The 25838-nt window shown below is 37.1% G+C and overlaps 1 protein-coding gene and 1 long non-coding RNA gene across 5 annotated transcripts in view; one reads left to right on the top strand and one right to left on the bottom strand.

Annotated features, from left to right (window-relative positions):
* Window positions 1–25838, bottom strand: part of SOX2 (SRY-box transcription factor 2) — a 592096-nt gene that overhangs the window by 84476 nt on the left and 481782 nt on the right. The gene's annotated exons all lie outside the window — the stretch shown is intronic.
* LOC137224948 (uncharacterized) overlaps window positions 1–25838 on the top strand; it is a 226947-nt gene that overhangs the window by 42045 nt on the left and 159064 nt on the right. For all 3 annotated transcript variants that reach the window (XR_010943594.1, XR_010943596.1, XR_010943595.1), the window contains exon 2: window positions 9037–9085. This is a non-coding gene — a long non-coding RNA (uncharacterized lncRNA). The remainder of the gene's footprint in view (window positions 1–9036; window positions 9086–25838) is intronic.

Genomic DNA, 25838 nt, shown 5'->3' with positions numbered 1-25838 from the left:
TTATGGAGTTCAATTCAAGTTCTGTTAAATCTATAAAAATCAATGTAAAGTATATGTATTATGTGACAGTTCCATCTAAAGTATCTTGTATAGAATATAGGGCAAATACAATGGAGCGGCCAAGCACATGTAATTTACCCCAAAAATCTAAAGCACTTTCACATTGATTTTTTTGCAGTTTTTTAGCCCCCAGTCACTGAATAGAGAAAAAATAGCTTACTTTCATAGTGTGGTGATACTTATGGCTACAAAACATTCATCTTAGTGCCCTCTAATTCAGGACTATCTTTTTGTTACCTTTCTTGATGGGCTTTTTTAGGTCATTTAAAAAATACTTGTCTTCTCTAAAATGTTATGACAAGAAAATAAAATGGTTTTTAAAATGTTCTGATTTGTTGATTAATTTTGCCCCTAAAATTACATTATACTAGTGTTGTTTTTAATGCTTTAACTATTTCCAAATGCAATTATCTTGAAATAACTTTGAATAGAAAATTGTATATAACTGAAAAGACAGGCTTTCATAATGTATTAAAGTACCTAATTTAGTAACTAAGGATGAAAAGGACACACAAAAACCATCTTTAAGACTGTAATTATAAGTTAAGTCACTATTAAAATGACATGCATATATATTTCCAGTTTAAAATAATTAAAGCTTTTTTTCCCCCAAATGCTTTCACTCACAAGAGGAGACAGTTGTGAACTTACGAGTTCATATATACACAAAAATGTTCCATGGGTTTACCTACCATACATAACAAAAAAGGATCTATCTGTATTGTTTAGAGCAGTATAAACAAGAGATATTTGATTCCCTGCACCTCACCACCTTCACCAAATGCACATTTGCTTACATTTTAACCAGGGTAGCCAACTGTGAAATACAGTCAGATTAATATTTGAAAATCCGAATAATAATAGTAGAGTGACAATACTTAAACATAACCAAGCCTTAGGGATGTTGTATGTCTCTAGCTGTAGCTGCCCCCTCCCATTTTATTTACTCATAAGTATCATTAATACCAAAGATATATAACCTTTGGTGCCAATATGTCACTTTCTCTCTTCAAGTCTTTAGTAGTTGCATGCTTATCTATTTCAGTCAAATGTATTTCTTATCAAAAAAAGAGTGAGAGACCTGACAATACAGTGTTATCGAATTTTTTCAGCTGAGACCCACATGTCATTCAGCATTCAGACATGCTTGCGCTTGATTGATGGATGGGTTTGTGACAAATAACACTAGGATCAACAGCTTTGCACCTTTTCCCCCATCAGAGACCAGAGTAAAGCATAACTCTATAACAATAGTGGGATTAGGGATGCATTAGCTCTCCATCGACCAAAACCATCCATTCCCATCAATACTTTGCACGTAATAACCTGAAGCTATGATAAGGAAACAAAAGAAGGAGAAAAGGGACAGGAGAAAACAAATCAATAAAAGAAGGGAATGTCTGAAAGATGCACTGTCCAAATGAAGATTTTTTTTCCTGCATTGCTGGGCTAATGTCCCTGAATGTGGAAACAATACCTCACCCAGAGTTTTGATGGGGGAGCAGATTGGCACTTTGTTTAAACACAGGTTTGGCATCTGCAGATTGATATTTAGACTAGTTTTTTTTTTTTTTTCAGGGCAAAAGAAGCATTATAGTATTTACTGTGTCCCTAAAATTGCTCTTAAAGAAAAGGGGTGTTTTCACCTGAATGATTGAGACTCTGTGGGGCCAGTTTGGGGATAATTGGAACATGCTCCTGTGTGGACACAGTTTTAATGTCCAGATGCTTAGCAGAGTCACAAACATTCCCTTAAATATGGGTTAGTATGAAGAATCTTAATTAACCAATTTACCAAGAGTCACACAAAGCATTTTTTTTCTCTTACCAGACACAGACTAATGCCCCTTTTATGAAAACTAATACCTGTCCTAGAAGAGTCTTACTTTTCTAGGTAGTTTATTTTTTTATAAAATCTTTCCACATAAAAATGTATCTTCATTCTCAATTCATAGAATATTTTGATGATAATTTCATCATTTTCCCCATAAACAATGGACCGTTAAGCTTATTTATTCAGGTTTTTTGTTCCTTTTCTTTAGAGAGCTTTTGATTTTTGTATTACCTATCATATTTGTCCTAATTTACAATTTATTCTAATTGGCCATTGAGTGGGCCAGTATGGTTTTCTCCTGGTGAGGATGAACATTAGTGATATTTGTTCAGAAGAAGAGGTGTGAAAGGAGGAAAAGCCCAAGTTCTAATTGTGGAGCCACTGATCTTGGGAAAGGCACTTCATCATTTTGCTTCAGTTTTCACACTTAGAATAAGAAGAGAATTATATTGTCTAATTCATCATTATCATCATCGACACCATCATTATTAATATTATCATTATTCTACATTGATGTGCTGTAGTGCTTCATTTTTTTAAAGTCTGCAAAGTGTTGAGAAGAAAAAGCCATTTAGTTCCATTCTCTTTTTCTAGTTCTGTGGGAAGATGGATGTCCGTTCCCTTTATTTTAGGAAAAGTAGAAGGAAAAGAGAGAAACTGCCCCATATCCAAACAAATGTGTACAAAATTCTTAGGATAGTTGAAGTTGCTTCCAAACTATAGACCATGGAATCCAAGAGATTAAAAGAATTTCCAGAATAAAAAAAATTTAGGGATGTTCTACTGTCTTATTTGTAGAATAAATTCTAGTTTTATTCCTTGAGCTCAAATCTTATTTCAGGCAGTAAGTCAATTATGTGTGGTTATGAAATCCACTGTATGTGTAAAGGCAGATTTGGCTTGTATTATTGAAGGTCATGGGTATAGTAGTCAGGAAATGCAGTGGTGTTTCTATAATTATAAAGAGAACAACTGCATTTTAATTATGATTTTGGAAGTTTTCTTTGGGCCTAAAATAGTTAAAATTATTAAAGCCACATATATCTGACATTACAGGTCATATAGCATTTTTTATATATATCATCATAGCTGACACTTTCTCTGAAAATTTCTGTCTGAACTGAAAACCTTTTAGGTAACAAACCTGATTAAAGGCATATGGTCCAATTTTTTGGACCCCAAATTTGACCTATTTTATAATTGGTAAAATCCAGTGGGTATTTTCTTTCAGATCCTAATACAAGGCCAATCTTGGGGCACTCCAAGTAAGTGATTTTGTGGGGCACCTCTGCTGAAGATGAATGAGCCCCCAACATCCAATTCTGATACCTGTGACTGGGTTTGTTTCATCCTCAATAAGACCACTCACTACTTGCACATCTGTTCCCTTAAAATTTAAAGCAGATGCTGACCTCTAACTCTAGCCATCTTTATAACCATATAGAGGAAGAGTGCCAGGGTTTTCCAGAGGCCCAGTGTCTTAATATAAAAGGACATTAATAAGCCCAGTCTATGTTTTAATATAAGTGGGAGCATGACCTCTGTTACTGTTATAAAATATATAGTATGTGGCTGATTGATATCTTTTCTTTACTACATAGTCAACTTTCAAGGTTTCTGTGAAAGCTTTTTTAAGCACTCTTACATCTATGACACTCTACAGAACTCTCTAATTTTGTTCCATTTAAGGTTCCGTAAGTGAAGATGCAAGGTTCACATATATATGCATATATATGAACCCAAGCAGGACAAAGCAATCCCCCCTACTTGGCAGGTATATATGTAAATCTTGGATGATGTTTGAATATTTATTACTATATTATCTATTTCCTTTGTATATATCTTCCAGGACAGAGTAAATTCCTGGAGACAATGTTTGTGTCTTGTCCAGGACTCATTGTACACAACCAAATATAGTGCATGTAGGCATTCTAGAAATATTAATTATATGGAAAGGAATATCAAATGTATTCATGAGCATAAATATACACACATTTCTAATGGGATTAAAAATCACAAATAATTATAATGTTTTTGGACAATTCATACTAAAAAGCAAAGCATGCAGCATAATGTTAAATGGAAAGGTCTATTTTTCTGTCATTCTAGAACTTAGTAACAGTCCAAAGACAAAGTATATGATGATAACTAGAGTCATCATTATAAAATTTATACCAGTTTGCTTAATTGAAACTATGTATACTAACTCAGGTTATACCTGAATAAAAACATAACATATTAAAGCCTAATGTAAAACACTGTGACTAGAATATAAAGTAGATATTCTCAAAAGTTGAAAAGTTTTTTCTTCTCTTCTTTGCCAAGTGCCACATCTCTTCCTGGTTTCTTTCATATTCAGAAAGGATCAGAGATACTCTAAAACTAGGCTCCTCTAACTAGTGCTTGCCTGCCTGCCACCTGTTTTCCTAAGTAAAATTTCACTGTAACATAGCCATGCCCATTTTTTAATGGATTTTCTATGACTGATTTTATATTACAAGAGCTGAGTTGAGTAGCTAGGACAGATACTATATGTTATAGGTTGAAATGTGTTCTCCCCTCCCCACCAAACCCATATGTTGAAGTCCTAACCCCCAGTATTTCAGAACGTGACCTTATTTGGGGAAATAGGGTCATTGCATATGTAATCATTTAAATTAGGATGGAGTCACACTGGAGGAGAATGGGCCCCAATCCAATATGACTGGTATCCTTATAAAAAGGGGAAAGTTGGACAGAAACATGTACACAGGAAGAACACCATGTGAAGATGACAGTGGAGATAAGGGTAATGCAGCCAAGGAATGCCAAAGATTGCCAGCAAACCACCAAAAAGCCAGGGATAAGACATGAGACAGATTCTTGCAGCCCTCTGAAGGAACCAACTCTGTGGACACCATGATCTTACCTTCTAGCCTCCAGAATTGTGAGACAATACTTTTCTGTTGTTTAAGCCACCCAGTTTGTGGTACTTTGTTACAGCTGCCCTAGCAAACTAATATACTGTATAACTCACAAAGCCTATAATATTTACTAATGGCTATTTACAGAAAAAGTTTGCCCACTCCTCCTGTAAGACTCTGGCTTAATCTCGGTGGAATTAGAAGTAAGAATTAGTCATAGGTGACTTGATGGTGGGATACGGATCACTCTTCCTGAGGGCTTTTTGCTGGCTTCAGAAAAGATTAGAAATGATGCTTGTTGATTTTGCTTGTAGACATGTTTTAAAAGACACACACACACACACACACACACACACACAGGTTCAAGTCTCTGACTATCCTAACTTTCTGTGAGGAAGTAGCTATAGAAGATAGTGAAGAAATTGACTAAATGATTAAAAATTAATTTAACCTGAATCTGTGAGGTCAAGAAGGGTCATTTGACTGGATTTAGACTTTTCAGATCTGAATGCTGTTCAACTTAGCTGTTTGTGAAGGCCCAACTTCGGTCTTAGCAAAACACTGCCTGGTAGTTTGAAGCTCCTAAACAATCAAAAACCTTTTTATGAGAAATGTCAATGATTTGTCAGTGGAACACAAAACTTGTGGTTTACATTTCCTTTGAAATGTGCATGAGGATAGAATTAAAGAACTGGTTGCTTGGCGAAGGTCACCGTTTGGCAAGAGGATGCTTGGTTTTGCTGATCCCGTCCCTATTTGGAAAGCAGATGGAGACATTCTGGCTACCTCAAAAAACATCTCAGTCCTTTAGTTTGTAATTAATGAACAGAAAGGAGAAGCCAATTTTGGATCCTAAGGGGAAAAATCATCAAATGCTTAAGGATTAAAAATATTTTATGTAATTCAAGAGAGAATATCTACGCCTTTTTCCTCAGAATCAATACTTATTTTCAAACATGTTATTGACCCATGACCAAAATGACAAAAGAAACTAAGTTAAAGGAAGATCCCTGGAGAGTTTTCTTGTCCTAGATAAAGAGCCTTTGTGGCAATTAGAATAGGTGTTCTCTAGACTCTGGTTCCTCAAAGTGAGGTCTGCAGACCAGCAGCATCAGCATCACCTAGAAGCCTGTTAGAAACACAGAATCTCAACCTGCACCTTGGACCTAACAGATGGGTCCTCATTTTAACAATATCTCCAGGTGATTCATAAGCACATTAAAATTTGAGAAGCAATGGTCTTTGTTTCTGAACTGTTGAAACATAGACCAGTGAGACAAATTTTAACCACTTCTCCATTCCCACTGCATGATATAAAAGTGTTTACAGCTTGGATTTTCTCTCCCCCAGGCCCTTTCCCTCATCCTTGAGGTCCTTGTTAGAGAATTGGGCTCTTATCACGTGTTAGTCACTTTTCTAATTGCTTTACATATATTGAATTATTTAATCCTTGAAACGAACTTATGAAGTAGCACTATTAACCTCCAAATTTGACAGATGAGGAAACTGAGGCACACAGGAATAACTTGCTGAAAGTTAGACAGCTTGTACATGATGAAGCCTGGGTTCAAACAAAACCACTAATCACTACACTGAATTGCATCTCAGTACAATGTAGACTGTGAAAACCCTGTTCTAAGTAGTATCCATTGAAAAGTAATAGTAAGGAAGACACCATTTCACAGAAATGACAAGGGAGTCCTAAAATATATTGCAAGTAAGAGAGGCATCTTGGGTCATGAACTATTTTTTTTTTTTGAACTTAAAAAGTATAGTTATTTTTAATATTTTTGTACTACCATCTGTATTTTTCCCTTTATTATTTTTTAAATTGAAGTATAGTTGATTTACAATGTGTTAATTTCTGCTGTACAGCAAAGTGATTCAGTTATACATACATATACATTCTTTTTTCAATATTCTTTTCCATTATGGTTTATCATAGGATACTGAATATAGTTCTCTCTGCTATACAATAGGACCTTGTTGTTCATCCATTCTATATATAAAAGCTCACATCTGCTAACCCCAACCTCCTACTCCATCCCTTCCCCAACCCCCTCCCCCTTGGCAACTACCAGTCTGTTCTCTATGTCTGTAATTCTGTTTCTGTTTCATAGATAGGTTCATTTGTGTCATATTTTAGATTTCACATGTAAGTGGTATCACATAGTATTTATCTTTCTCTTTCTGACTTCACTTAGTATGATAATCTCTAGTTGCACCCTTATTGCTGCAGACTGCATTATTTCGTTCTTTTTTATGGCCGAGTAATAGTCCACTGTATATATGTACCACATCTTCCTTTTTTTTTTAACATCTTTATTGGGGTATAATTGCTTTACAATGGTGTGTTAGTTTCTGCTTTATAACAAAGTGAATCAGTTATACATATACATATGTTCCCATATCTCTTCCCTCTTGTGTCTCCCTCCCTCCCACCCTCCCTATCCCACCCCTCCAGGCTGTCACAAAGCACCGAGCCAATATCCCTGTGCCATGCGGCTGCTTCCCTCTAGTTATCTACCTTACTACGTTTGTTAGTGTGTATATGTCCATGACTCTCTCTCGCCCCGTCACAGCTCACCCTTCCCCCTCCCCATAACCTCAAGTCCGTTCTCTAGGAGGTCTGCGTCTTTATTCCTGCCTTACCCCTAGGTTCTTCATGACATTTTTTTTTTCTTAAATTCCATATATATGTGTTAGCATACGGTATTTGTCTTTTTCTTTCTGACTTACTTCACTCTGTATGACAGACTCTAGGTCTATCCACCTCATTACAAATAGCTCAATTTCGTTTCTTTTTATGGCTGAGTAATATTCCATTGTATATATGTGCCACATCTTCTTTATCCATTCATCGGTCGATGGACATTTAGGTTGTTTCCATGTCTTGGCTATTGTGAATAGTGCTGCTATGAACATAGGGGTACATGTACCTTTTTGAATTATAGTTTTGTCTAGATATATGCACAGGAGTGGGATTGCTGGATCATATGGTAATTCTATTTTTAGTTTTCTGAGGAACCTCCATACTGTTTTCCACAGTGGCTGCACCAACTTACATTCCCACCAACAGTATAGGAGAGTTCCCTTTTTGCCACACCCTCTCTGGCATTTGTTATTTGTGGACTTTTAAATGATGGCCATTCTGACCGGTGTGAATTGGTACCTCATTGTAGTTTTGATTTGCATTTCTCTGATCGTCAGTGATGTTGAGCATCTTATGAACTATTATACTTAAGTATAATAGAATCAGCCCAAATCAGTAGGTAGAATCCTAACATGTGTTAAAAATAGAGGCAGAGACTGTAACTTACAGAGTTCATGCTGCTCACAATTCCAAGTAAATTTATTTTGACAGATTGGAAAAACCTGGTCTTATATTCATTTCAGTTATACTGCTGCAGATGTAATTCTGTCTTCATATTGTTCCTGTAAAATGCCAAGTCCCAAATCCTTTGGTTTGTCTAAATATATTTGGATACCCTGAGCGTACTTTATGGCATGGTACTCAGGGTTCATTTTGTGAGACTGTTCTATGGAACTAGTTCCCACCATATTCTAGGCTTACATGGGTACAGAGGACTCAGAAGTTCTTCTGGGTCATTTTCCGGTGAAATCAAGGAGATGTGGCCTTGGTTTAATCAGTTTTCTCCATCCAAGTCCTTGCTCTATTCAATAAAATCATTCCACCCTCCGTGTGCCCCCCAAAAGAAATGATATCACATACATGTTAATGGAAACCCATCCACAAACTCATTGCCTCCCTCAGTGAAATTAATTTCAAATATTAGCAAGCAGATAGAGGTATATTTGTATGTGTTTGGGAGGGTTCTCCCATTGTACTCTAAGCTGTTCTGGTCATGTGAGAAGTAGGGGTAGAGGGGATTGCTTGAGGAGGTTAACTTCCTGCTCTCCTGAGGAGGATAAGCTTCCTGTCTATTCTCTGAGATCTGCTGGCCCTCAGCACAATTCAGCATCACTGGGAGATGTAAAGTGGTGGTGTAGTACAAAGAGCACTGCATTAGGATTTTGAAGACCCAGTCCCAGCTATGTCACTTCCTAGCTATGTAAATTTGGGTGAGTTATTTTGACCATACTGGAAACAGGGGTTAATGTTTGTTACCTAAGGATCTTTGTGAGAATTAAATGAGGTCTCTTGTGTGAAAGCCCCAGCATGATGCCTGCTACATTGTAAGTACTCAGTATGTGTTCATTTTTTCCCCTTTCTTGCAGCTGCCATCTTGGGACTTGCGGTCCAGTCGAGCATAAGTTGACACAACTGGTGAGTTCTCCCCTCTGTCCTCCACCCCTTTAATTCATCCCGTCAGTCTCCCCCTCCAAGATTCCTGGAGAACATAGAGCCCGTTTTCAGTGTACTGCTCTGGCTTTGGTTTCTCCTTACCCCAGTTCCTGTAGTATGACCCTTATAACTGACATCAGTCCCGTGGCCAAGAGTCTCAGCTGCGTTGAGTCCTGCACTCCCAACAAGCTTGGCAGGAGCTAGATGATCAGTAGAGAGCTAAACCAGTGAGGACCAAAGAACTTGGGTGCCAATGGCTTGGGTTCTATGCATGTATATGTTTTAGGGAGAAACTATTGATTATTAGTAATAAAACATAACAGTTTTATGGAGTACTTATCATATGCCACATGCTATACACTCCTTTCCTCATTCATCATAGCAGCTTTGCAAGATAGGTATTATTACCACCACTTTGCAAATGAGAAAACTGAGGCTCTGGGAAGTTAAGTAACTTGCTTAAAGTAATACAGTTAGCAAGTGCTGTGGCAGAGAAAATGCTGTGTATTCACCGCACTATTATTTCTAACTGGGCAAGTAGGAAGTTGGTATTTACCAGCCTTCCTTGTAATTCGGTTCGAGTCATGTGACTGTGTTTTAGCTAATGGAATTGGATGGAAGTGACATAAGTCATTTCCAGGACTGGTTCCCTCCACGTTCTGCTTTCCCTACAAAGATGACTGTGGGAAGCATGCATTAGATAGCAGAGCTACAGGATAAAGGAAGGCCATCCAGCCCTTATCAGACCTATGACATGAACAAGAACGAATCTTATCAAAGATTTTGGGGGTTAATTGAGTGACAGACTGGGTTTTGGAGCCAAGTTGTTGGGACACCAAAATTCTAACACACTGTGCTGTAGTCTCTTGATATTGACACTAATGACAGATATTAGAGAGTGAACAAAATTTGAACAGAGAGAGAGAGAAAAGCTAAAAATGTGCTTTGGTTATGAAAAAATAATACTGATTACAATTATTCAAGTGAATTACCACATAATTACCACTCAAAAAATAATGACTAACTATTGGTAAGCTTTATTTCATTTCAGAGTTTATTCTCTATATTTAAAGTTGTGATCAAAAAGTTAAAAGCCACGCCCAATCTCAGTGCTTAGAGATACTTGCTTGATGGCCATAGTTGTTCTAGGCACAACAGTCATGTTCACAACTATAAAAAATTAGAATAATATAGGTTACAAGTGAACAAATGTTAGAAGCAGGCCATCCATTTTAAAATTCTTAATCATAACGGGTACAGGTTGACCTATAGTATACTGAATTTTAAGCCATAACAAGATATTGTACGGACACCCCAGAGACTGTTGGAAGCAACCTCAGACTTATTTGATTTTTTTTTTCCAATCATGTGTTTGCTGACAGGTAGACTAGTTTTATCATTTGGGTCATATGATTACAAATACCTCAAAGGCACTGTTTGTGTGTTATATGTTTTATATCACATATAAACATATATTTATATATAAGCCTCTAATAGAATTATAACAGTTACCGTCTTGAAAAGTAAATTGATTAGAATATTCTCCTTTAGTATCAGAAAACTGAGACCTTTTTAAGGAACTTAAACACAAGAAGGGTGTATTTTCAATAATAGCAAATTAAAAAGCATTCTCTATAGACAGCTCTCATTTCATTTTCACAACAACCCTAGGAGGAAATGGAGGCCACAGAGAGGTTAAGTAACTTGTCCAATGTTACACAGCTTGTAAACTGAAGAGCCAAGATTTGAACTCAGCCAGTTTAGCTCAGAATCTATGCTGTTTAACCATTCTGTGCATTCTGCTGCCTCTCTACAACACTGCTGTAGTGCTAGCCACGGGCCAGGAGCTGGTGAAGCGTGCTCACTCGTTATTCCTCTTTTTGTCTGCAGACAACTTAATCTGACAAATCAGTGTGGACTTTCACAAACCTTTATTTTGATCATGTTTCAGATTTATATACCCTTAGGGTCAATATCTTGCTGCCAGAGAAATTAGAGGAAATTTGATGAACAATTCAGTAGGCAGACTATTCCAACACTAGGATTTTGCAAAGAAACTAACTTCCAGTTTTGGCAAACAAAAATTATGACTAAAGGACAGGAAAATGCCAGAGATTATGAAAAATCATACTGTACATTAATGGGTATTATTTATTGAGAGTCTTCTGTGGGCCAGGTTCTAGGTTTTATATCATTATTTATATCTCAGAACAACTCTATGAAGTATATATTACTTAATTGAATCTCAAATGTAATAGATTGTAAATTCCACAATTTATGTACTAGTAAGAAAAAAAAGCTTTAAACCAAGACAGATCATCTATTCTAAGATGTATTCTGATATCAGAGATGTTAAAATGTGAAAGAATATGCATCTTAACTCTGATGAAATATGATATGAATCCCCACATTACAGATGAGGAAACAGACTTCATGAGGTTATGTTGCCAAAGATCACATATGGTTAGCCAGGGGTAGACCCAGGGCTCACATTCATGTGGGTCTAAATTGAAGCCCATGCTCTTAACCATTTGATGGCATGTGTCTCACTTTGTGTTTATGCCTCAGGAAGTGAAATTAAATATCTCTTTGTTATTAAGTTGATCATCAGTATGCTGCAGACTGGTAACTTAAATCTCAAAGTGACTTTTCAAGATCTGATCACTCATTAAGGCCAAATAGGCCAAGAAATAGAAACCAATCTCTACTTCATTTACAGCTATGTAGACAGCGTCAACATTACAGCTTTCAAGTGATAATTTCTGTCTCTTGTCCTGGAATCATCATTTTAGCTTATAATGAAAAAGAACATTTTTTAATACAAAATCAGATCTTTCTTTCCGAAGACATTGCTTGGTCTGCTGTTCAGTTCACAAACAAAGTACAATTTCTCTACTTTTAATAACTCAAGATGTTTCATAACTATGTCATGGTTTGAGCTTTGAGAACAAGCAAACAAGACCACACGAAGCTTGAAGCACAGAGCAATTTCATAAAAATATTTTTAACAATAAAGAACCACAAGACAGAAAAACAGAAAACGCATACATACTTGACTGAGAATCCCAGTTTTTTTTTTCCATTCTTTTTTTTTCCAGGAGGCGACAGCAGCTTTAAACATTGCCTTCCTCCTATATAGGACAATACATGTACAGTATATAACTTCAGTTCCTGTTCTAAAAGCACTATGAGCCATTGTTTTACGATTGTCTCTTGAGGCTGAAGGAAAATGTTATTTGTAGTCTGAAAGAATAGGTTTTAATATAGGCATTTAATTTTCTTTCCATATACTCCCTGATTAAAACAAGGTTTGCCCCATATTCTTTTTTTTTTTAAGTCCTCTTTACCCACATTAACAAAACAACATACTGACTATGGCCGTGACTTTGACTTTGACTGCCTTAAGTTTAGATAGAACTTGGTTCTATCTCTCACGCTGTGTCCAGGCATTGAGTGAAATTTGGTTACATTGACAAAATTTAATTTTTAGTTATAAAAAGACTATTTGTCCCCCATCTTAAACTGAATGGTGATACAGTTTATTGATATATTTAGTTGTTTTTGAAAAATATTTTTTTGTTTATCTATTTATGTAGGCTGCACTGGGTCTTAGTTGTAGCACATGGGATCTTTTAGTTGTGGCATGCGGACTCTTAGTTGTGGCATGAAGGCGGGATCTAGTTCCCTGACCAGGAATTAAACATGGGCCCCCTGCGCTGGGAGCACAGAGTCCTACCCACTGGGCCACAGGGAAGTCCCTATTTAGTTGTTTTTAAAATTAGTTGATAAGAATATAAAAAGAATATACTGCTCCTTAGCAATTACTGAAATAAGCAAAACATTTAAATCCACAAGGGCCCTGAACAGTCAAACAAACAAATAAAGAAAAAAAATATATATATATATACACACACACATATATAAAAATATAAATTCAGTTTACAAAAGTGGAGATTTGGAGCATTGAAAGTTATTGCTGTCACTCATGATAGTATTATTATTGTTTCTAGGCTACAGAAATAATATGCTCTTTATTTTAAAAAATCCCCAAAATATAGACAAATACAAGGAAGAAAGTAAAAACATCCTAAATCCAACTTCTGAGATTGTTATAGTTTGGAGAGATTAGGAAATTGCAAGAGAGTGGCAGTTTGGATTCAAATCCAGGTTTAACTATAAACCATATGATTTTTTTTTAAACCATACTGTGTTACCTTTCCATTATCACTTTATACTCACTGGGAGCTAGATCAACAAGTGTACTTTGATTTGAAGAGGGCTGAATATGGAATATTCTAATAAGACTTAACACTGATATAAACATAGCCAGAAAAGAAAATGTTAAAATGTTCACATAAATTGGAAGCCTGGGCTTGGGTTCAGTTGTTCATACACTAGAATACATGTCTGTGTTCTGTTGGGATTACATGCTCAGTTCTAATCTATTCAGTTTCACTCACATGAGCTCTTACTATGTGCTGGATACTGTGTGAGGTATTTTATATGTACAACATTTCTTCCCAGTAACTCTGCAAGTTAGGTATTATTGGCCCCTACTTTAAAGATGAGAAAACTGGAGCTGAGATAGGTTAGGAGACTTGTTCTGGGAAATGGTAGAGCTGAGGTATGTACCCAGGTCTGTGTGCCCCAAAGTTATGGTCTTACTACTGTGATATCTGAACAATACCTGATCCCCATCCTCCAGGAACTTAGAGTCTAATAGGATATGGGATCATTGTAGAAATAACTAAAACATAAGAAAGAATACAAAAGAAACCATCCATAGATATAAACAGTGTTATGAGAATTCAAATCCAGAGAGACATATCTAGATATGTGTGGCAGTTAGGAATGAGAGGAGATAGAGAGCAGGAAAACACTCCCATTAAGAACCTGGATGGGAAAAGGGACTTAAAGGAAGAATGAAATAGATATGATGAAGACTGGGTGGAACAAAGCTGAATCAAGAAGAAGAAATAGGAAATCTAATATGTTGGTTACATATAAGGTGTGAGTAGGAAGTAAGGAGAGATCAAGTTAGAAAGGTGACTTTGGCTGTACCATTGAAGGTTTGAGGCTCAAAGGGAGGAGTCTGTACATGATTCACCAGGCAGTGAGGCTCACTGGAAAGTTTCTGAGTGGAGGGAGACCTTAGGAAGATTGATCAGGCAGTAGTATGGAGAGGAAGAAGGCCAGTTCGTTGCAAGTCAATTCCCTTGGCTTTCAGTAAGATACATATTACTATCCTCATTTTAAGGATGAAGAAACTGAGGCTCATAGGGGCTAAGTAGCTTGCCCAAAGTCACAGTAAACAGAAGAGCCGGGACTTGAGTCAAGTCCCCCCAAATCCAGAGCCTCACTCTGTCCGCTAGGCCTAACTACTGCAAGTGAGGTCCGTGGACCGCAGCTTCAGCCCCCAGGCCACCTGAGAGCTCATTAGAAATGCAGACCTACTGAATCAAAATATGCATTTTCACATGATATATGCACATCAAACTACTAGGCCACATTTCTTTTCCTTACAATGACCTATATAATTCCTGGAAAAATCATTTAGTTGGCTGCAAATCCAATTGTTAGGTAGTTTCCTCACATAAGAGTTAAGAACTACATAAGAAAAGGGGGCCTTCTGGATTTTGTTCTCTCTGGCAAACAAATCAGGAATTTAAAAATTGAAATTGTAACTAGCTGTGTGGCCTTGGGCAAGTCACTTAACTTCTCTGAATTTTAGTTTCATCATCTGCATAATATTTAGCCTGAAAAAATCAAATAAGTTGATGTTTGTGAAAAGAGCTCATACACTGGAAAATCATTATAAACATATGAAGTGCTGTTATTAGGAGATATAGCTATGAGGTACCTTATTTCAAAAAAGCAGAAAGAAAGAAAAAAGGAGGGAGGGAGGGAGGGGGAAGAGAGAGAAAGGGGAGGAGACAGAGAGGAAAGAGAAAGGAAGGAAGGAAGGAAGGGTGAAAAGAAAGAAAGGCAGGGACAATATTAAAAAAAAAAAAAGAAGGAAAACCAGTCACTGCAGCAGGGGTTTGAAGAACTGATGGGTAAAAGGTAAAGGAGTCTGGGAAATCTAATTTCTGTTCCACACAGGTGTTGATGAATATACCGAGACGTCACTGCACATGGAATTGGGAAGTGGTAACAAGGGCCTGTGTGGTCTTGGCCCAAAGCCACAAACTGGAGGCTGGTAAAGTCATACATAAATTAGTCATGTAGTAATTAAAGGAACGAGAAACAGTTCATTTGAGGAAAAAGTAGTATAGATTTTTAATCTTGAGCAGAGAAATCTACATTCTGAATTAATAATGCAACATTTGTTACCCATTTACTGTAGTTACCACATAAAATTAAGACACATTAACTGATTTCAAGCAAGAGACTCTTTAGTTAGCCCAGACAGTGAGGGAGGTTTGACAGTGAACACATTAAAAGGAGATTATGGACTCCTTATTCCTAATGCTTTTGACATATATTTCTTGAGGGCCTACTATTTCCCAGGCATTGTGCTAAGTGCTGGGGCTACAAAGTGCGTAATATGTAGTTACTTTCTCAATTAAGTAATAATTCAAAGAGAAAAAGATACAAGTTATTATAATGCAGGGTAAAAAGTGAAAAGGTCCATAAAATGGTTATAAATAAGAGGGTATGAAAATTTGGAGGCCAAGAAAGTATTAACTTCCGATGTAGAAAGTATTAAGAAAGGCTTCCTGAATAAGGCACACTACATATTTTTAAGTTTTATTCTTTGGTCTTCCAAGAATCAAGGACATGAACTAATCATCTGCTGAGATTCTTTCTTATTTTCTAATGCTGTGATTGTTATTATCATGCTATAAAACAGTCGATTAAATTTTAATATATTTGGAACTGAGGAAAAACTAAGGCAGCAGAAACCCTGACATTATTTTGGCATCACTTGACTGTGGAAACCCGTATCTATACAATATTTAAAAAGTTAAAAAAAAAAGAAAAAGAAAAAACATAACTAAAATTAGTTTTAATTCAGCCAAACAACCAGTCAATTTATTGAGACATTAGTGTCAATTCATTCTGTTGATTTGTTGGTCCCATGCTGACACAAACCTATAAAGAGAATACAGATGTATAAAAAACTAATCAGTCACCAACCCCCTTTCCTCCCAACCCCAGTTAAATTAAAATATTTCTGAGGCAGGGAAGGGGAAGTAATGGTTATAGTATGTACTGTGCAGGTAGTTTGTACGGATGAAGCAGTTACAATTTTTTATATTGGTCACCAGGAAAAATATGGGAAAACCTGCCTTTCTACATGTTGTAAAGTTTTGGCATATTCAATAAAAATCAAGTGGAATATATTTAAAGGGTTCTAGTATATAAAATCTGCTAATCAAGTATCCCAATTCAGGAATTAAAAGCTTAGAAAGAAGAAAATACTGAAAACCAGAGAATAATTTTTTTTTCTGTTTTTGTAATTGCTCTAAGGCTAAGTAATGCTCTTTGAGATAATTTTAGAGGAATTTAGTAATATTAGACATATTAAAGATATCTGGATGGGGGAAAACCCTTTAGAATTTATCAACAGAATGGAATAGAATGTTAGTCAACAATTTTTTTAATGTAGTTTCACATATCTGATAGATGAGCTGAATTTTTTTTGGAGGAGTGTTAATAAATGCATAAGCTCTGGGCTTGCTGAACTTCTGAAGGACATGTGCCTGTAATTGGCCTTTCTCATTTCTGTCTTGTTAACAAGTATATAAATAAGAGAAGCCTTCAGTAATTGGCTCACAGTTACTAATGAATTAATTAACTTCAGTCTATTTTACCTAACCTTTAATAATAAGAGTCTTTTTATTTTTTTGGTTCAGCAATAGGTCTGACAGACTGAAAAAACAGACATGCAGCAAAGCTCTTGAAAATTAATGAGAAACGAGGAAAGAATCAATGTACATTCTGCTTGCAGAGAACTGACACAAAAAAGACACAATAAACCATGAACAAACACAGTCAGTTTAAAAAATAGGTTACTAAAAGTGGGCAAATTCAATTATAGAAGTAATTAGAAGATATAGGGCAAGGCTGCCTTTTGGGACTGTGCCAGAAAACATGAATTAATATGAGTGAATAGAAAGAACCCATGTAGTAATTAAGAAGCAATCACCTATGGCAATGAGTACCTGAAAACAGTCTGCAAACTATTAATTCAGTGATCAAAAATATTTTTAGATGATTAATATGGCAAATTTATTTAAAAGACTAATTTCTGGAAAGATATCAAGACAATAGCACACTATTTGTTCCTCTGGCATTTATATAGCTAATTAAATTTTATAATTTGCAACAACAGTCATTATTATCTGAAAACAGTAAAAGCAATATTTTGCCTCCTTTTCATAAAACAGTGGTTCTAAAATCAATAAGTTAAATCCAGCTCCTGCTGTCCTCCTATAAGTGCCTAAGCTTTGATTGTTACATTCTTTCAATGTGCATTTTTCTTATAAGTCTCTGTTTCAGTAACATTAAGCATTTGAATTAATGTACATATCCTCAAAGGTTTTATATGTTCCCATACCTGGGCAGGGATTCCACACACTGTTTAATTTCAACAGTATCAAATAAAAGCAGTTTAATGAACTATTTGTGCATCAAAGACTTTCTTACTTGGTCAACAGAGGTCTGTTACTTCAGTACACACCATTCCTCCCCCTAGAATACAAAGGCATAGACACATTATAGTGAAGAGTGCTTTACAACACACAGAAGGCTAATGGCTTCTGAAATAGGTGATTATCAGAGCCCTGTAGAGCAAGATGAGGGTCTGGCTGGTAATAAATAACCTCGCAATATGAATTATCCTATTTCCACAGCTTTAAAAAAAAACAACGTACATTTCATTTGTTGACCAGAAAATTCTGGAAAATGCTGTCTCTTTGGAAATAACAGGGAGCTACTAAAACAAATCAGTGTGTCCGTGGGGAGTTATTGAGCACCTACTAAGGGCCTAAGGCACAAAAGTCAATCCTGAAATGCTAACCTTGGAACAAATAGTTGTGTGTGTATGTGTGATTTCCTTTTGGAAGCCAATAAACAAAACCTTTGTACGCCATGCTTTAGAGATGCTAGATTTTTAATTACTAAATTTGTTCATGGATTAGTGCTGTTTGTGAGGTTAAGGTATAAATTCATTACCTACAAAACAAGATCAAGCTTGAAACTCATCGAGACTCACTATTACAGAGGGCATGGAGGGAAAGAGTGTAGGTATTTGAGAAGAATAAACATGAGAGATTTTAACAAGATACCAAATTAAGCAGATATTAGATCTGTCCAGTTCTTTCATTATCTGTATTTCTCTAATTTTCTTAAAACAAGCCAGGTGCTTTTGAAAAGAACATACAAGAGAAGATAGCCTCTAGCAGAGGTCTCTCATTCTCTGAGTTTGCTTCATGTTGTTAATTATCAAACTTAGGTATGACAACAGCAAACAAACAACTCCTCTGCCAGCTAGATGACGCTGATGACAGAGAGCTCCCCAAGAGGCAGGCAGTTGGGAACTAGTGAAGTGAGTACAGCTTAGAGGCGTGGGGCTGAGAGGGGCTGCCAGCTGAACAGGATCCACTCGCCATGGAGTGTTAATGTGTCAATGAAGGGGAAAAGCATGAATGAACCACATAGAAACTGAAAATAACTCAGCTGGTTGGAAATGGAATTTGGGCTCTTTGCCAAAGTAAGGTGTTTGAGGGCACACACCCTAACACCTAGGGAAAAAAAGGCTGCCCTTGAATTTGAAAAGACAAAATATTTTGAAGAAAGAAGACAAATGGCTTTTTTCATCAGAAATAAACTTCCTTTTTTTCTTTTATTCTTCCCTTCCATGCAACAAACATTTTCTGAGTTCCTACTTTTTGCCGGGTTCTGGATTAGGAATGAAGAAGGCAGAGAGGGAGAATGGAATAAATATAAAAGTAAATGAGGAGACTGGTTCAAGACGGCAGAGTAGAAGGATGTGTGCTCACTCCCTCTTGTGAGAGCACTGGAATCACAACTAACTGCTGAACAATCATCGACAGGAAGACACTGGAACTCACCAGAAAAGATACCCCACATCCAAAGAAAAAGGAGAAGCCACAATGAGATGGTAGGAGGGGCGCAATACAATAAAATCAAATCCCATAACCGCTGGGTGGGTGACTCACAAACTGGAGAACACTTATACCACAGAAGTCCACCCACTGGAGTGAAGGTTCTGAACTCCATGTCAGGCTTCCCAACCTGGGGGTCTGGCAATGGAAGGAGGAATTCCTAGAGAATCAGACTTTGAAGATCAGCAGGATTTGATTTTAGGACTTCGGCAGGACTGGGGGAAACAGAGACTCCACTCTTGGAGGGCACACACAAAGTAGTGTGCACATCGGGACGCAGGGGAAGGAGCAGTGACCCCATAGCAGACTGAACCAGACCTACCTGCTAGTGTTGGAGGGTCTCCTGCAGAGGCGGGGGGTGGCTGTGGCTCACTGTGGGGACGAGGACACTAGTAACAGCAGTTCTGGGAAGTACTCCTTGGTGTGAGCCCTCCCAGAGTCCACCATTAGCCCCACCAAAGTGCCTGGGTAGGCTCCAGTGTTGGGTTGCCTCAGGCCAAACAACCAATAGGGAGGGAACCCAGCCCCACCCATCAGCAGACAAGTGGATTAAGGTTTTACTGAGCTCTGCCCACCAGAGCTCTACCCACTACCAGTCCCTCCCATCAGGAAGCTTGCACAAGCCTCTTAGATAGCCTCATCCACCAGAGGGCAGACAGCAGAAGCAAGAAGAACTACAGTTCTGCAGCCTGTGGAATGAAAACCACATTCACAGAAAGACAGACAAAAAGAAAAGGCAGAGGACTATGTACCAGATGAAGGAACAAGATAAAACCCGAGAAAAACAATTAAATGAAGTGGAGATAGGCAACCTTCGAGAAAAAGAATTCAGAATAATGATAATGAAGATGATCCAGGACCTTGGAAAAAGAATGGAGGCAAAGATCGAGAAGATGCAAGAAATGTTTAACAAAGACCTAGAAGAATTAAAGAACAAACAAACAGAGATGAACAATACAATAACTGAAATGAAAAATACTCTAGAAGGAATCAATAGCAGAATAACTGAGGCAGAGGAACGGATAAGTGACCTGGAAGACAGAATGGTGGAATTCACTGCCGTGGAACAGAATAAAGAAAAAAGAATGAAAAGAAATGAAGACAGCCTAAGAGACCTCTGGGACAACATTAAATGCAACAACATTCGCATTATAGGGGTCCCAGAAGGAGAAGAGAGAGAGAAAGGACCTGAGAAAATATTTGAAGAGATTTCTATCAAACATTTAGAGAAGAGCTAACACCCATCCTTCTCAAACTCTTCCAAAAAATTGCGGAGGAAGGAACACTCCCAAACTCATTCTATGAGGCCACCATCACCCTGATACCAAAACCAGACAAAGATACTACAAAAAAAGAAAATTACAGACTGATATCACTGATGAATATAGAAGCAAAAATCCTCAACAAAATATTAGCAAACAGAATCCAACAACACGTTAAAAGGGTCATATACCATGATCAAGTGGGATTTATCCCAGGGATGCAAAGATTCTTCAATATACACAAATCAATCAGTGTGATACACCGTATTAACAAATTGAAGAATAAAAACCATATGATCATCTCAATAGATGCAGAAAAAGCTTTTGACAAAATTCAACACCGATTTATGATAAAAACTTTCCAGAAAGTGGGCATAGAGGGAACATACCTAAACATAATAAAAGCCATATACGACAAACCCACAGCAAACATCATTCTCAATGGTGAAAAACTGAAAGCATTTCCTCTAAGATCAGGAATAAGACAAGGATGTTCACTCTCACCACTATTATTCAACATAGTTTTGGAAGTCCTAGCCACGTCAGTCAGAGAAGAAAAAGAAATAAAAGGAATACAAAGTGGAAAAGAAGTAAAGCTTTCACTCTTTGCAGATGACATGATACTATACATAGAGAGAATCCTAAAGATGCCACCAGAAAACTGCTAGAGCTAATCAATGAATTTGGTAAAGTGGCAGGATACAAAATTAATGTACAGAAATCTCTTGCATTTCTATACATTAACAACAAAAGATCAGAAAGAGAAATTAAGGAAACAGTCCCATTCACAATTGCAACAGAAAGAATAAAATACCTAGGAATAACCTACCCAAGGAGGTAAAAGACCTGCACTCAGAAAACTATAAGGCACTGATGAAAGAAATTAAAGATGACACAAACAGATGGAGAGATATACCATGTTCTTGGATTGGAAGAATCAACATTGTGAAAATGTATACTACCCAAAGCAATCTACAGATTCAAGGCAATCCCTATCAAATTACCAACGGCATTTTTTACAGAACTAGAACAAAAAAATCTTAAAATTTGTATGGAGACACGAAAGACCCCAAATAGCCGAAGCAGTTTGAGGGAAGAAAACGGAGGTGGAGGAATCAGACTCCCTGACTTTGGACTATACTACAAAGGTACAGTAATCAAGACAATATGGTACTGACACAGAAACAGAAATATAGACCAATCGTACGGGATAGAAAGCCCAGCATCTATGGTCAACTAATCTATGACAAAGGAGGCAAGGATATACAATGGAGGAAAGGCAGTCTCTTCAATAAGTTGCGCTGGGAAAACTGGACAGCTACATGTAAAAGAATGAAATTAGAACACTCCCTAACACCATACACAAAAATAAACTCAAAATGGATTAAAGACCTAAATGTAAGACAGGACACTATTAAACTCTTAGAGGAAAACATAGGAAGAACACTCTGACATAAATCATAGCAAGATCCTTTTTGACCCACCTCCTAGAGTAATGGAAATAGAAACAAAAATAAACAAATGGGACCTAATGAAACTTAAAAGCTTTTGCACAGCAAAGGAAACTACAAACAAGACGCAGAGACAACCCTCAGAATGGGAGAAAATATTCATAAATGAAGCAACTGACAAAGGATTAATCTCCAAAATATATAAACAGCTCGTGCAGCTCAATATTAAAAAAACAAACAACCGAATCAAAAAATAGAAGACCTAAATAGATATCTCTCTAAAGAAGACCCACGGATGGCCAAGAAGCACACGAAAAGCTGCTCAACATCACTAATTATTAGAGAAATGCAAATCAAAACTGCAATGAGGTATCATCTCACACCAGTCAGAATGGGCATCATCAGAACTTCTACAAACAACAAATGCTGGAGACGGTGTGGAGAAAAGGGAACCCTCTTGCACTGTTGGTGGGAATGTAAATTGGTGCAGCCACTATGGAGAACAGTATGGAGGTTCCTTAAAAAACTAAAAATAGAATTACCATATGATCCAGCAATCCCACTACTGGGCATATACCCAGAGAAAACCATAATTCAAAAAGACACATGCATCCCAATGTTCATTGCAGCACTATTTACAATAGCCAGGTCATGGAAGCAACCTACATGTCCATCAACAGATGAATGGATAAAGAGGAAGTGGTACATATATACAATGGAATATTACTCAGCCATAAAAAAGAACGAAATTGGGTCATTTGTAGGGACGTGGATGGACCTAGAGACTGTCATACACAGTAAAGTAAGTCAGAAAGAGAAAAACAAATATCGTACATTAATGCATATATGTGGACTCTAGAAAAATGGTACAGATGAACTGGTTTGCAAGGCAGAAATAGAGACACAGATGTAGAGAACAAACATATGGACACCAAGGGGGGGAAGTGGCGGGGGGGTGGTGGTGGGATGAATTGGGAGATTGGGATGGACATATATACACTAATATGTATAAAATAGATAACTAATTAAGAACCTGTTGTATAAAAAATAAATAAGATAAAATTAAAAAAAAAACAGGAAATGAGACCCAACTCCTCTTTGAAAGCTCCTATCCTAGAGAAAGGACAGATATAGGGAGCTATAATAAAAGATAGTGAAATAAGTGCAAAAGAGGGGAAGAAGTAAGTTGTAGTGATAGTGGTGATGAAGGGGGCAATTAGCCGGGGGGCTATAGCAGATCAAAAAAGGTTTTCATTAGAAGAGGTGGCAATTATGCAGATCTTGAAGAATAACAGGCAGAGAAGGAAGGAGAATTTTAGCTGGAGGGAACTTTCTTTTATCCCTCTATCATCTCTAACTTCCTCTTTTTCAAATCAAGGTTATTTCAGGAAGAGCAAGTAGACAAGACAAGAATGAGGCTTATATAGGAGGGTGGTGATTGTGTGTGCTGGGGTGGGGGAGGATGGGTGTGAGAAGAAAGATTGGGTTGTATGGGGATTTCTTTAGAGTTTATAATACGTTCTCTTCAAATATCAAATTTTATCTCCTCCAGGTTAGTATGTTTTTAAAAATTTTTTAATTTTGGCTGCACGGTGCAATGTGCGTACCCTAATTCTCCGACCAGGCATCGAACCTGTGCCCCCTGCCTTGAGAGTGCAGAGTCTTAACCACTGGACCTCCAGGGAAGTCCCAGTATTTTTTTTAAACACACTCTTTCACTATTTGAATGATGTTTTGATTCTGTTTTATTGGAAAATGGGGCTTTACAATAGCTTTTATTTTTTATGTTTGTTGGCTTAGTCATTTTTGCCAATGATAAATCCCTTATTCTAATTTATGGCTTGACGATTCCTGTGGATTATGCTATATTTATACCTGCATCCAATTATTCCTTTATTAATGTATCCTTTCCTTTTCTCATTAAATAAATATTTAAGTACTTACTACTTGATAAATATCTTGCTAGGCATAGTTTATTCTTTCCTTGCTTCTAGCTTAGAATATGAAACATGGAAGTTATTTAAAATGCACTGTCTAAAAGATCAGACTTATGCATATGACTGAACCTTATTCAGCACTGAACATCAAAACTAATCGTGTTCTTGACTGATATATTGGTCAGTAGGACCATGTATACTGGTCTATTTAGTTCTTAAGATGTTTTCAAAGGAAGACTATAGAGCAAAAGCCTAGTTAAGGCAATTCAGCAGGCTTACCTATAAATGGAGAAGAATTTCAGGGTCAAAAGTTTCCTATGTACAAAACCAGACTTGCTTACTAGACATGTAAAATCTAAGTGTCCATGTCTCTTTAGAGGCTAAGAAAAAAAAAGTATCATGCATGAACATTAATTCATTCAGTGGATTTTTAAAGTAGTACTCTGCTAGGAACGAGGGATACAAAAATGATTAAAACATGAGCCTTGCCCTTAAGGAACTTCCTCCCACAAGAAGCAGATGAGTCAGATAAGTAAATCAATTATTATAATATAACTGTGATGAGGTATTAAAGTGCAGCATTCTATGAAAGTACAAAAAAGGGATATCTAAATTAGATTGGGACGGGGGGTAAGAGGATAAAATGCCAGAAGTGAGTTTTTAGGAACAAGAATTTAATTAGCTGAAGAAGGGGGCCAAGGAAGGGTGATGTATAAAATAGCATGATGAGCTTGGGAATGCCTTTTTGCAAACTTACAAAGAATTGGCTCCATATTCAAAGAAGGTGGGTGGGATGGTAAAGTATCCCTTATACAGATCAGACTCTCTCTGAGGTTTTCAGGGCCTTGACTCATTTCTTTTTTCCCAACTCCTTTTCTTTTGCCCAAGGTTTTTGGACAGAGCCATATAGAAAGCCTATTCTGTGGCCATTTCAGTATTTGAAAGCTGCTGGCCTAGAGTGTACTGATGGGGTATGTCAAATGTTCATGCTAATGACCTAGGTGAGAGCACAGAAAAGCAGTAATGGATGGCATCACAGTATACTTGTGTGTGCCTCAGCAAGTTGTTGACATCTATGGAAATTTCTTTCTCTGCGCCAGTGTTTCCTTTTGTCCGAATTCAGAGCCTTAAATAGGCTAGCTTGTTGCAAAGACCTCAAAACGTTTTCTGCATGAACAAGATCAAGAAAAGAAGTCAAGATAATTCTCAGGATTAGCTCTAGTGTATCACATGGTAAAGGTGTTTATTAGAAATGTCCACTCCTTTTATGAATTCTCTGCCTCCCTAATTCCTACTCATCTTTCAGGAATCAGCTTAAATGACTTTTTTCTGAGAAGCTTTGCCTCACCTTCTGTATTAGGTCAGGTCTCTCTGTTACATGCTTTCTTAGCACTCTGCAGTTTTCCTTTGTAGCACTTACTGTGACTCCAATTAAATACTGAATTATGTAATTAATGCTTTCACACCAGACTCTTTAAGTAGAATATTAGCTTCATGAGGGCAGAAACTGGGTTTTATGCTGCTGTATCTGCAATGCCTTGCAGCATTCTTGGTTCATAGTAGTTGCTCAATACGTATTTTTGGAAAATGATTCAGTTACTCGTTATCCCAATTCCATTGCATCTAAAATGCAACAAATTGAAATGCAGCAGAGCTGCTAAGTAAAACCGGATCTGTAGATCCTAGAGCTAACTGGAACTCCCAGACATCTCTCAAAACTGACACTGGCTTCTAGGAGAGTTCAAATGATGGCACTGGGTATCTCCTCTTATTGCTCCACCTGGCCTCTCCCCATGGTGTTTTGGCTCAAAACTCATCCAGCATCTTTTCATTCGTCTGTGTCAGCAACTTGTTATTGCAACTTGTTTTCCTCAGGCCAGAGCTCCCTTCATTATTGAGTGCCAAATATGCTGGTCAGTGTGCCAAGCATTTGGGATAAAAACATGGAAGGG

Source organism: Pseudorca crassidens, chromosome 5, assembly GCF_039906515.1.
Source record: "Pseudorca crassidens isolate mPseCra1 chromosome 5, mPseCra1.hap1, whole genome shotgun sequence".
NCBI classification, from domain to species: domain Eukaryota; kingdom Metazoa; phylum Chordata; class Mammalia; order Artiodactyla; family Delphinidae; genus Pseudorca; species Pseudorca crassidens.
The sequence above is the reverse complement of the archived record's forward strand: the minus strand, read 5'-3'. Positions and strand labels throughout refer to the sequence as shown.